At 36.2% G+C, this 14669-nt stretch overlaps 1 protein-coding gene across 2 annotated transcripts in view; it reads left to right on the forward strand.

Moving 5' to 3' along the window:
- ptprea (protein tyrosine phosphatase receptor type Ea) overlaps window positions 1–14669 on the forward strand; it is a 328457-nt gene that overhangs the window by 177695 nt on the left and 136093 nt on the right. For both annotated transcript variants that reach the window (XM_051922103.1, XM_051922104.1), the window contains exon 3: window positions 8030–8175. The gene's annotated coding sequence lies outside the window, so the exon portion shown is untranslated. The remainder of the gene's footprint in view (window positions 1–8029; window positions 8176–14669) is intronic.

A 14669-nucleotide genomic window follows, 5' to 3' on the forward strand; every position in this document is an offset into this window, starting at 1 on the left:
AAGCGAACCCAGGTCTCCTTACTGCGAGGCAGCAGCTCTACCACTGCACCACCGTGACACCCTTGGTCATTTATTGATTCATTAAATTTAGGGCCTGAATGGCACATAAATGCGTCCTAAAACCCCTACACTCTGCCTCATGATATTATGGCAAGTCCACAAAACATATGTACTGTACATAGGATTATCAAATGCCTGTGACCCCTCATTTCTGTATGCCCATGATGAAATATCCATTGCTCCTCGTGAATCTGATGCTCAGCTGTCATAGAGTTTTCATTTCAGTATCTCCCACGCATGTTATGAATGTCTGTTGGGCACAGACTGGAACATTTCACAGAAATGCAACAGTCACATTCCCTGATGTGTTATTTCTCATGTGGAGAGATCTTTGCAAAATGTAGTTGAATATCAGCTGTATATATACAATTCAGCGTTAAAAATTAATGCTTTTTACATAGTCCATACAATCAGTACACTACAAACTCAGTACTTCTTCAATAAACCTAACAATAAATTGTTATAAGGAGCGATGTGCTGTTCTAGTCCTGAACCACAACCTCAACAAGTGCTTTTGGACCAAGTCTGTTGTATAAGGGATGACACACAATGTTGATGCAAACTTTCAAAGACAGGATGTTTATTATACACTTAGTGGCCCTATTGCATTCAACATATTTTAATCTAACCGTATTAGACCAGAAGAGAATTCATATATCAATAGGGTAAAATGCTAAGTATTCTCACTGCTGTTTCTGGTAGTTAACACTATTGTTTTTAATTAGAACAGCTTAATAAATATAGACACATTAGACACTATAAAAAAATGCCTTTTAAATTAATAATAGAAATTAGTCTGTTCATCTTTGTGTGTGCAAGGTGCTAAATTCTTTTGTGCTGAATGTGCAGCAAGCTTTAAGCACTGAAAAACGGGCAGTGTCTGTGTAAGTATCTTTTTTTGCTCAGTCTGTGGTTTTCTAATTTATGGTATTAAAGGTTGCCTGAGGGCCTCCCTTTCAGATATCCTCTGATAAAATACATGCCTCCATGTGGTGCTTTGCATCTTTATCATCTAGATCAAAAATACAAGTATACCTTGTCACTGAAGCTTTAATTTTGCTTCCAAAAGAGGAAAGGTTTTTCTTTTTTTAGACTTATTGACATTATGTCAAGCTAGAATGAGTAATCCATATGAATGCTGTATAAGCAAAAATCCGTATGTACAATTTATAGATTAACAGGTGTACATTTGTGAAAATGAACTAACAAGAAGCAATAACACTGTTGGAGAAAATGTACCATAAGGTCAAAAGGTTAATAATGAACTGCAAAGACATCAAAGGAACATGTAAGCAACATGCCCAACACAGAGAGAGAATGGCCAACATCAAATACACAATTATGAAACACTGCCAATAACAAAAAAAGATCGAACATATTGTACTGCCAGGGGAAGGAGTTTGTAGAATTGTGTAAGGAAATTTAAAAAGTGGAAAGAGCATCAAATACTTTATCAACTGAACAAAAAAGCACTACATCAAATATAACCAATAATGCAAGGTTCAGTTCCAAACATTAGAAAGGAAGGCAAGCTGTTTCATGAGTAAAATAAAATTTGGATTCTGAAAAACTGCAGATCATGAATGACAATATCTGCTATGAGGACATCTGTGAATGAATACTATAGTTTGCCAAGGAGCTTGTTCATAAGTTTTTAGAATTTTGATAATGCTTTTGAGACAATAATTTCAGCCCACCATACACGAAAAGGATAAAATGAAAATAAAAGAAAGCTGTTGGCCGAGATATGCAATAATTAGACAGTGGTTGAACAAAAAAATGATGAACCTGCTGCAGCAAGATAAGGATCTTTGCTTTCAGCATTAATATAATTGATATTCTTAGAAATGATGACTGAGACAACAGAGGACACAGAGGAAAGAGAGTAGTCTGTGATCTACTGCAGGATATAAAGTGTACAAACGACATGATGGCAGATTCTGAGGAAAAGCTTCAAAGACCAATGAACTTGTCATATACCTTCCAGCCCCCACAACCCTGAACTGGGTTCACTAATAGGTGAGTGAATGAGTCTGAATTCTTCTACAAGACACTTTCCATTTTCTCATTTGAGTTTTAAATTACAGTGTTGCATAGAGTCACCACTATTCTCCCACTTGGTGGGAGACTGGGTGACCTCAGTTTGGTGATCCCATTTACTTATTTTCCCTTCCCTTTGTCTCTGCAGCAGTATTGGCAGAACTGCACCACTTGCACATATTCTTGTTCCTATTTTTTCCTTTTTGTCCTTTGTTCCATTCACAAGACTAGATACTAGGGTCATAAGGTGAACTTAATGGAGGCATTTTTTCTCATGTATGCATATTTTTTTTAATTTACATTCTTTTTAGAAGTACTGTTCTGAGTTCAGTCTGGTATGCATTATTATCTCATTTTTAGTTTTAATAAATGTTTGGCCACTGAAAGAAGTACTCAGTAGAGCCTACCCTGGTAGCTTTGGTTGCAAGACAGGAGCCTGTATTTGTCATCAGTCAATGTTAGGGCACAATCTCTCAGTCTCCTGCTCTCACTCATATCTCACCTATTTAGAGAAATAATGAGTAGCTTCTGAATACTTAGGCAAGTAGCATATTTTAGTTTTAAGGTTTACAGTACTTATCTTACCTTACCCTCTGGTACTACAGCCCTTGAAGAGCCTTGACCTCCCATATGATTCTCCACCATTCTGATCTATCGGCTGCCATTCTTCTCCACATTCTCACACCTAATTTCGTAATGTCCACATCATCCATCTGCTTTTTTACAGGGTCATCCCAATGTTCTGCTTCTCTCTGGCTTGCCTTTGTGCAACTGTTTTGTGATATGACATTTGCCCTAAATGTCCCAGCTATCTTAATCTTAGTGACCAGGTCCAGCTGCTGATATAAGTCATATATCTCCCAACTGGTTCTTATCCACCATTCTCCTTGGTCTTGTATTGGTCCAAAAATCTTTTGTCGGCATCTTTCTTTCACAGGCATTCAAGCTATTTCCATCTATTAGATAGATAGATAGATAGATAGATAGATAGATAGATAGATAGATAGATAGATAGATAGATAGATAGATAGATAGATAGATAGATAGATAGATAGATAGATAGATAGATACTTTATTAATCCCAGGGGGAAATTCACAAATTGTATTGTATTGTATTGTAACTACTTACTGTAGTTAAGTCTCAGATTTTGTCTCTATACATCACAGTTGGTCAGATAATAGTTCTAAATATTTGTAGTTTGAGTGTCCAGGAAATTAATGAAGCTCTTAAAGTTTTTGATGATCAAAATAGCACCTATTGAAAGCAGCAAACCTTGCGTTAATCTGTGTATGAATATCATTTGTTTTGTTTAATTGTTGCTTTACGGTATGTAAAACTGCCTACATTTTCTAATAAAGATTTATCATGAGATAATCATGATATATATATGTGTGTGTGTATTTTTAATTATTTGTAGTTTGTGGGCTTTTGTTTTATTTTGGTGGTTTGTGGTTACCATTCCATCTGTATCTTTTGTTATTTAATTAGCACTGCTACCTGACAGCTCAGATATCATTTTTGTCCACAGTATCAATCCAGCATAGTTTGCAGATGCTTTCCCGGCCCTCCGGGACAATTAAAAGACCATTGCACCATTATAATCCACTTAAAACTAGTTCAGTTCCTCTTTCCTCATTGACTTCAGTGCATTTCATTGACTTCTGCGAAGTTTCCGAGCATTTCCATGACTTTGCCGGACTCACAGCAAAGCAAACTCCGCTGTGTGCACTCATCAGTAACAGACACCAAGTATCTTTTCTGTATATGGTGTAAGTCTATAACCAAAGATCTTGGATAGTATTTTATATATTACATTAAGTAGGGATATGCCACAGTAATTCTGGCATTCCATTTTGTCACATTCTTTGTGGATAGCCTGGATTATGACGAGTCCCCAATCCTTGGGCATTTCCTCCTTTTCCACTGTTCTTTCATCTGTGTGTGTAACAGTGTTGTCAGCTTTAGGATGACAGCTGACAATTTTTATTTGTGTGTATGTGTTCACAAAAAGTTCTTGCACCATTTGTAATCCAGGAAATTAAAAAATTTTGAAATGGTTTGAATGCTTTTGCATGGTGCTATATGTAAGTCCATAAAAGCAGTATTTCAAAGATCTAAATATGACAGGCACCTCATGCAGAATTGCCTTCCACCTTGAGAGCAGTTTCACAGGGATAGACATTCCACAACCCACAACAAAGACATGAATAAGCAGATTATGTGGGAGAATGGATGAAAATAGTTAATGAATATTGACATATGGGCCAGCTAATAGTGCCTGTTTATGCTCGATACCATCAATATTAGTCTGAGTTTATGGTTATGGTCAGTAAAAACACAAGCACAGTGTTATACTTTTTTACTTGTATTAAAGGGAAACACATTTGTTTAGGATAATTCTGATTTTTGCTACACTAGGCGTTACAGTGACATTCTGTATAGAAAATTTAAATGTAGTTAAACTATGGTCATATTCAAAAGTTACTTAATTCCTGTTTTTATTTATTTATTAATTATGCATTATAATTAACTTTATGAAGATAAATCCAAATGGCTTATGTCAGACAGAGGCAAGAAAAGTTTGAAAATGACATACCTAGATGACATATGCAATAATGTGCCGTGTGAAGCCTGAGTGCTTTGGACATTTAATAGCCAGTCTGACATTCTGAAACGTTCCTCTGGATGTTCATTACCATTGCAGAAGAATGGCAGTGGAACATGTTATCAGCCCAGAGTATCACCATAGCAACTGCTTGAAATGCATGAGGTCCCCTTCCACAAAGCATTCACAGGTAGATAAATTGTGTTGGCCTTCGTAAAGCCCTTCTTTTCATGAGATCTGACAAAAACATAGATAACCAATTAATAAACTCATAGTGTCAGGGACATATAAAAAGGCAATTCACTAAAAATGTCATCTTCTTTTCTAGAAGGAAACCAAAAATGTTTGATGTTGCAAAATGTGTTGATATGTTTTTATGTCAAGTGTCAAATAGTACTTATCGGCTAAGGATTTTTACATAAGTTCAAACGATTAATAGTTAGTCATGTATTTTATAAATGAAGAAACATAGTTTAAAAAATGATAATGTCCTACTAAACAAGAGAAAGCTATGCAATTAACTGGCAAATATTTCTTTCATAATTGAATCCATCCGTTTAATGGTTCTTGCTTCACAGTAGCGTATTAATAATAATAATAATTTAATAATTTTTTGCATTTATATAGCGCTTTTCTCACTACTCAAAGCGCTTAGCAATTGCAGGTTAAGGGCCTTGCTTAAGGGCCCAACAGAGCAGAATCCCTTTTGGCATTTACGGGATTCGAACCGGCAACCTTCCGATGGCCAGTGCAGATCCCTAGCCTCAGAGCCACCACTCCGCCTGTTTGTTATACAAACTCATGACTACCTCTTTATGTAATTTTCTTGCAAAAAGTCCTTTTACTTTTGTAATTAATAAAATATATTAATTTTGAGGAGTTACTTATTTCATGGTGGTGTGAATAGCATGAGAAATATAAAACCATGAGCTTCATCTATCTCCACTGATTCAGATTGTATGTTCATGGCAGCGAGTGATGCGATTGAATCGGCACACCAGCAGCATGTGGTGCTAATTCTCCCAAGAATAAGAAATCTCCTTAGTTACTTGCATTGCTGTTTTCCCTGTTGCAACTTTGCTGCATGTGTTTACCGACTTGTTTGTTTAGGTGAAATTTGTGAATTTAAATGTAATTTTATAATTAAAGCACAGCTTTAGAATCTAATACTAATTAAAATCAAATAACGCCACTTGTAAATTATGTGGCGTCCCTACATGGCATTCAGTAATTTTTCACTGCAGTGTGAGCCTTTCTTGGCCATGGTGGTAAGTTAGCTGGTGATTGGTATCCTCGTCTATAATTATTGTTTCATCATTTTGGTCTGTTGTATTTGATTTTGGTGTTTATTGCACTGTTTATGTAATTAATTTTAAATACAGAATAGTTAATTGAATCTTAACCCTTCCTGTAATAAAGGACAAGGATGTGGCCTACCAAAAGTGCTATATAAGACTGATGTACACTCTGAGCTACACTGGCCTGGTTAGGATAAGGACTACTAAATAGAGCTATATAAAACTAAAAGACGGAGCTGCTATATCAAAAGACTGTCTCAAAATGAATACTGACTCCTATGACTGAATAACATATTTTCACTACCTGAACACTATATTTGACAGTGTAAATGTAGCATTCATTAAACTTTTAATTTTCTATTTAACCTAAAGTCCCTGTGACATTAACATGACTTTCCCAGTGATTTTCAGTCACAGACTCTATTTGCATAATCTTTGCAAGTCAAAGGCAGTTGACAAGCAGTGCGCTCCTGTGATTGACAGTCATGTAGTCTGACAGCTTCAGTGACCCAGTCCATCCAGTAAATGACTAACACAGACACATTGAAACAGGTTTGATTTTGTCTTAGTTCAGAGAGGTACTGGTATGTTCTGTGTATGTGGGAGTTAAGAAGCCATGAGCACTCAGCTTGTAATACAATGTATATACTGTATATACTCGTGGATAAGTCCTCCCGCGGATAAGTCGGGACTTGATTTTACCGTATATTTCTGGTATTTTATAATGTCGGTCATATAAGTCAAATGCAGAAAACTCACGCTATTGGTCCAAGAAATTATGATATGCTAATGCCCACCAGAGAGAGAAACCAAAGAGCACACTGCCTTTTATTTCTATGTATTGTGCCTACGTGACCACAAGGTATACCAAATTACCCAAACTATTCTGGAACAAGGTTTGCACTGATTTGTGTTTTTTGTATCTCGCACCCTCATACACCTTTATCGTAGGAGCATCCCTTATCTAGGATGGAGTGTTCGATCAGAAGAAAATATGAAGCTGGTTTTAAATTAAATGTCGTTGAAGTAGCAGAAGAAATTGGCAATTGCGCTGCTGCAGCAAAATTCGATGCGTCTGAGAAACTGATGTGAGATTGGAGGAGCCAAGAAGATGTACAATTTAAGTGTTGCATTTTTGAACAGGTGTATAAGTCATGGTCTGATTTTATGATCGATTTTTCGGGTTTCAAGACCCAACTTATACGAGAGTAATGCAGCTACGAGGAGTAAGGAACAAAGGTGTTTTGGACTTTTCAAACAGAACAGAAGCTTGTCTGTCTGATGTGTCATGTTTTACATACCAAAACAAAATGGAAAATCTAGAGCAAACATATCTTGACATAACTCAAAAACATTCATATGTCAGGCAGCACATTATTGCCTTAATGGGAATCTCTAGCAACAGCAATCTTTATAGCATATTTGTCTTAACTCATTTTAAAGTTTATGAATTTGGAAGTTGCCACCGACTTAGGAAACAGTCATCACAAATGTAAAATTTATATTGAACCCCAACATGATTCATATGCAGGTATGCTGTCCAAGATTGATTCCTGCCCCAATCTTTATATTGCCAGGGCAAGCATCACCTTCCCACAACCCTGAAACAGATAATGCAGATTAGAAAATGAACAGATGAGATTATTAATATTTGCTGATCACACTGAAAGGGGGAGTTTGTGTACGGCATTGTTGGGTTATTATCGTGTTTATGATTGCTTGTGATCTGAAAGGCTTTCGTGCTGCTATTTTGATTGAAAGATGCTCTGAGAAATGTGCAAAATGGGAACTTTCGCCTTTGTGCTCCCTTAAGCTTGCCATGCTCCCAGAAGAGTAGTTTCACTTTTACATCACACTAGCTGTCTCCTTTCAGCATATCTTATTGAAAAAGGTTGTGCTTGCTGAACTGTGAATGCCTTCTGTGCTAGGGGTGGGTGGGCCATTGATCTGAGGAGATAGTAGTTCTTGTTATAAGTAGGCCTAATTTGGTGTTCAAATACTTTCTTCTTTATGATTTCTTCACAGGTGGCAACAAATCCCGTCTGCTAAGCTGAAGATTACAATGGCTTGTTGACTAAATTAGTAGCACTTGATTACGGTTGTCAAACCTTGGGAGCTGCTGTGACTCAGAAACTGCAGTGGCTGTATCTTGAAGATTAAGGAAAAAACACGTAAGAGCTTACCTGAATGATTTAATTATAAGTGTTGTTAGTACATCCTTGTATATGGCAACCTGACACTATTCAATTTGATTCACAATTGCCTGTCATTAATAGACTTTTGCGTTTTTTAATATAAGTGAAAAAGAAGTGACATAGGGTTCAAATAGTATTCTGTCAAAATGAAAAATAATGCAGTGTAATATAGATAAAACTAAGAGTGCTTGTAAATAAATTTCCCCTTGGGATTAATAAAATATCTATCTATCTATCTATCTATCTATCTATCTATCTATCTATCTATCTATCTATCTATCTATCTATCTATCTATCTATCTATCTATCTATCTATCTATCTATCTATCTATCTATCTCTGTCTGTCTGTCTGTCTGTCTACATATTCCCCCTGCAGTGATTTTTCACACTGTAGAGTTTATGATAGCACCAGTTGGGCTGAGCGCTGGCTGACATGGACGATTATACAGCTTGCATATGATGTAGTGTTATAAAATACTTTATAAAATTCATAATACAGTATGCATTATTTAATGTAAATATTTCCCAAAGGCAGAGTTTATTGCAAAATGTTTAAAACAGTCAATGATGCAATGTACAGTGTGTTTAAAAATGTGTAGGTGTGTCTCTGTATTATAACATGCATACATATATGCGAACTGCAAGTGAAACATTGTGAATTGAACTGCTGGTGCAAGGTGATGAAAACATATTTCTCAAGGAAGTTGTGCAATTGATGGAATGTTGAAATGTTGAAATCTTGCTTGGAAATTTCCATAACAAATGTGCTAGATAACCATGCCCCTGCTGTAACATCTACAAAGTGTCAGCTGCTGATTTACAGTGAACTTGACAAAACGTGATGATGCCTTGGAAGTTTTCATTTAGCTGATGTGCTATACACATGTTTCTTTCAACGTTCCTGAAAGGACTAAACTCTTAGCACTATATTTAGAGCTTACACCATTACATATAATACAGATGTGCTAATTGGTTCGCACCGTCAACATCACTACAGTCTTAGAATTTCCTGACTGTGCCATGTATATACAGTATATGTATATTTATATTAAGTGTGTTTGATAGTACTATATGAATGGATGGTGTTTCATAATACAGTTCTGACCAGAGTAAATGTTGGAATTAAATATTAAGAAAATGCATCCATTTTCTGAGCACCCCTATCCCATTGCAAGTTTACAGAAATCTTAGATTGTGCTGCTAAGATTAGGTACAAGACAGGAACCAACCTTACATGGGACAAGTGTCCATCACTCACTCTTTCTCTCTCTCAGGACATACTCCTCTGTGATCACTCACACACCCAAGGCTAGTTTGGCATGACTCATTCATGTAAGCTGCACATCCCTGAGTTGTAGGAGGAAATGATAATACCCAGGAAAAAGATGAAAACTCCGCTGTTAGTAATGGTATATACAAACTCAGGTCTCGGGAGCTTTGAGACAATAGTGTTAATCAGAGGCTGAACTGCTTCTACATCTGACATTTTGGTTCAACATTACACATTATCAAGTATTGTAAAAGTAATTAAAGACTGATCTCTTAATGAAAACCATGTGGCATTGTTGCTATAATGCTTGTACCAGGGTGCAGCCAAGTGTTATGAGCAGCATGAATGCAGACAGAATGGTTAATCATTGCATTCGATAATGGTTGCAGAGGAGCAGCTTGATGAAGTTACAGTGATCCAAAAGATGAAAGCAATATGACAGAAGGAAGCACTTTGTATTGTTCTGATTTAAATCAGCAGGGGCTAAATGGTCTGCTTTTTCTTTCTTTATTATTTCACTGCTGGACTATGATTTGTTTATGAATTTCATTACCTGCCATATGCTCTACTGCTGACATCAATAATTCAAAGGCATATGATACTGTCTCTGTGAGTCTACTTGTAGCTATAAAATTTTCTTACAGTGCTCATACCACCTTCAAAGATTTTTTTTTAAATGCAGCTTATAAATAGACAGTGGACCTTGAAGCTTCATCATGTGAAGCATATGACCTTTTGCATGTTTGTATTATGTTAACATTTTTCAGCAGTGTGTTTTACAGTGATGTCTAAAGCATACTGTACATGGAGCTACCTTCAAACATTGAAAGAATGACATTAGGGCATTATTGCCTATTTATTAAGATGATTGAGTATAACAGATCATAGAAGGACAAACAATTTATTTCACACAACAAACCTGTAAGAAAAAATGTGTGTCTCTATGCCCTAATGACTACTGTCACCTTCAAAGTAATCTCCTTCCACAGCTATGCATTTAGTTAGATGATGTAGCTATTGCTGAAAGCCTACCTGGATCTCAGTTTCTGGAATACCCTTGAGCTTCTTTGTAATGTTACGCTGAATGTCAGAAATGTCTGAAAATATTTGTCCTGTTATGGCAGTTTTTACTTTTTGGGAAGAGCCAGAAATAACAACGGGCTAAGTCAGGTGAACAGGGTGAATGTTCTAATCAGGTAATTGATTTTTTAGCCAGGAAGTTGAGAACACTGAACGTATCATGGCCTAGGGGATTGTCACGATGGATGATTGACTACATGTGTCATCATTCACACTGTTTTGCCCTTCCTTAAATCAATTTATGACATACGAACACACTTTACTTTTTTATAGCAACCTCCCCATATGCCACTTTAAACAGCTCCAACATTTCAGTAGCACTTTATAGCACGGGCACAATTACACAATCGTTCTGGAAATTAAATTGTCACACCTTGGCTGTCATACTTTTTTATAACAACCTCCCCATATATCACTTTAAACAGCTCCAACATTTCAGTAGCACTTTGTAGCACTGGCACAATTACACAATCGTTCTGGAAATTAAATTGTCACAACTTGGCTGTCAGGAGTAGATTGGTCAGAAATAACATAAATATGTGCATGTGCTAGTGAATGTGCACTGTGAATAGACTGTCGTTCCATCCAGGAATGACTCTTCCCTTGATCCAAATGTGGATGGGATATCCTTTGGCCTCCTAAGAATTTATGACTAGATTAAGCAGGTTCCAAAAATGGAATGGACAGATTAAATAACTCTTTTATGTACATTTTATAGCCATTTTTAAAGTTCCTGCTCTCTCTTAAAATCTTACAATCTGTAGATATATAGGAAAGCACTGAGAATTGAAAGGAAGACATGGCATCAAATATCTTAGTTTAATATGGTGACATCAGCATACAGTGGTGCCTCATGCTTTGAACTTAATTCATTTCAGGAAACTGTTTGAACTCTGAAATGTTTGAAGTCTGAATCAATTCTCCCCATTAGAAAATGATGGAAAGTGAATTAAACCTTTCCCAGACCCTAAACAATACCCATTTTGATAAAACTAAACAGCAAATACACATAATTTAAAGTAAAAAGAATAAAAGAACCCAAATAATTAATTTAAACCTGAAAAAAATAAATAAAATACTTAAATACTGCATAATAAAATTAAAATTTAATTTACTGTACCTTAGTGAGAAGTGCTGATGCCCCGTGTGGCTGGTGAAGAGAAAGAAAATGGTTACTGTTGGGAAAGGGAGTCACCTTCCATAAACGTACTCACCTCAAATGCCGAAACTACAACATTTTTCTTAATGCTTCATTGCTTCTACACTCTTCTTGGACGTCATGGTTAATAGATAGGAGTTACATATATAACCAAACACGGTAAAATAAAGTGAAAAAATCACTGAAAACACACAAGTGTAACGCAGGAGATGCTTTCACAGCAAGAGAGAGAGACTACTTTGGCACACAACAGATGACGTTTCTGCTTGCTGCGTAAGTGCCATCTATTGCTGCATTTTTTCACTGTGCATGCAGTTTGAATGTAGAGACATTGTTTGAACTCCGGATCGAATTTCTCTCGAATTTAACAATCGAACTCTGGAGTGTTCGAAGTTAGAATCATTAGAAGAACGAAGCACTACTGTACTTGCTTTTTTACTTTTCATTTCCTTGAACTTTACATACTCATGCTTTTAAATAACCAGTTCATAATAGTGTTGATCCATTGTCATGCCTAAAATGTGATGTTTTTACATTTTGTATACTGTGTTCAGATTTTCCTCCCTTATCCCAAGATGTACTGTATATGTTGAGTTAATTGGCAAGATGAAATTGGCCCCTTATGAACGAGTCACTAACAGAAACCCAGCAATGCTCCTCAGGACCAAGGGTTTTTAGGCCTTGATTTAACATATTTTGCTTGGATAATGTGGTCTGTTGGATTTCTCAGCTTGCTATTTCATGGTATTTCTTTGCCATACTCTGAAGTTTCTTAGGGATACCCTGACTTCCAGCAAGTTTACCAGTAAGTCCCAGCACCTTAGATATGTAAGTATTTCACTTCAGTATCAATTGGGAACAAAGCGAATATGCTCCTTCAATTTCATCAAAATTCAAAATGAAAAAATGTGTACCATTTCAACAAGCTATTTTTGTTTAGCATCTCACAAACACTAAGAATAGTATACTTTTAAATGTGGATTGACCCACTTTTTGTGCATACATACTGCTTCATACATATGTTGTTGCCACGTACAGACTATATCATGACGCACAGGAAATCCATACCAAAATCACTCTACCAATTCATCTGCACCAGTCACTGTCCGTTTAAAAAACACTTCATATTTATTAAGAGAAACTAATGTGTTAATCGTGTTCTCATTTTCGAATGGTTTAGCTGGTCAAACTATCCAAATATGGGAATCTCCCAAAGTGAAGAAAGTCAGAGGGCACATACAGAAATTCACTTGAGGTGCCTTTAGTACTGAAGTGAGGCTCATGGTACTTGCATAGTACTTGGGTAAATCTCAGCAACCTGAAAACAAGAAAGTTTCTAGTTTAAAAAATATATTGAATACCTATGTATTTACATTATTAAGCACTTTTAAACCCTACACCAAAAGTTTTCAGCCACACTTTCTACAAGTTACCTGTGTATGACTGTAGAGCTTGTTCTTGGTAAAGTTAAGAAATTGGTAACACATTTAACATTCATGTTGACAGGCAATATTCAACAACTCTTCTCTTGCAGTACTTGACATTTTAACTAGTTTTGGGACTGATGTTTGTATTTTCACATACAGGTCTGGATTTAGTAAATCAAATGTACCTTTCTTGTATTGTCTTGGTAGATAGAATAGCTTTCCAATGTTTCACATTTATATTCCTTTTCAATATTTTTTTTCTGTTTTAAAATCTGCTCCAGTTATTGTGGTGTTTGTCTCAGAATACATGCAGTGTTCTTTAGACTTCTTAACCCTTTTATTAGTTTAAAATATATTCCTAAATTTGTCACATACGTTTTAGGATTATAAAATCCCAATAACATGAAAGTACATGCTGTTTGAGTAAGGGTCCTCAGTGTCTGGGCATGAGTGTATATTTTAGTACACCATTAACAGAACTGTAACAAATGCAGAGATTCGTTACAATGGTCTGAGAAGCAGCAGTCAATGTAGGGATACATTTTGTGGCCACAGCTGTGGAGATTTGTTTCAGCCCATTTGTAACCATATATGATATAAGTCTGCTTTCAAAAAAATGGATGGATACTTACTTAAAAAAAATTATTATGAACAATCCTGAGTAGACCACCAGGAAATTTGTATGTAACAGAATATTTAAGTCTGCTCACAATTTGTTTGAAATGTCTAACATATTGAATTATATCACATTATTATTTTTTTTAATCTAGTAGACTTTGAAATCAACAAATCTCATTCTAATAGAATTAGTGTAAAGCCTCTATTTTTATGTCTTGCTGTTTGTTAGATTTGGCAAAAAATAACCTTGGATTGAAATATGCTTGTCTTTCAGTATTTAGGATTACTTGTTTATTTGTAACAAAGCTTGAGGTGTTCAAAGATCAATGGAATCTTATAAAGCAAAGCAGACACACTCAAGGTTACAACAGACAGTATATATACTACAAACTTACCATTTCCTTAATTAAAGTGTACATATGTATGCTTTACACTTTAACTGCTTCAGGCATAACTTATACCATACAAGATTATGACCAATAGGGGGTGCCCCAGACATAAGTGCTAAAGGGTCCAAATAAAGTGTAATTTTATTATGCAAAAATACCTTTTGCAGGTTATTCTTGCAAACACCAGATATCACAAGCTCAATTCTGCAGTAAACTCAAACAGCCAAGCTTTGCCCCCTAACTCCCAACTCCAACTCCCTAAGTGAAGCGATAAAGCTCCATTTTGTTTTGGACCTGGAAGCACTTCCAGTACTATGGCATTTCATGATGGAAACACTTCTGGGCCACATGGAAGCTGCTCATAACAGGGAGTTCCTCTTCTGGCAGTGCCCACTGGTGGCGCCCAAGGGCCCCGACAGAGTTGCCCTTCTCTACTACAAATCCCAGGCAACCCTGGAGGTGTTCCGTTCTGAAGAGCCGTATCACCTCTCATTCTAGGGGATGAATTGCCTGTCTATGATTTGAT

Source organism: Erpetoichthys calabaricus, chromosome 2 (assembly GCF_900747795.2).
Source record: "Erpetoichthys calabaricus chromosome 2, fErpCal1.3, whole genome shotgun sequence".
NCBI lineage: Eukaryota > Metazoa > Chordata > Cladistia > Polypteriformes > Polypteridae > Erpetoichthys > Erpetoichthys calabaricus.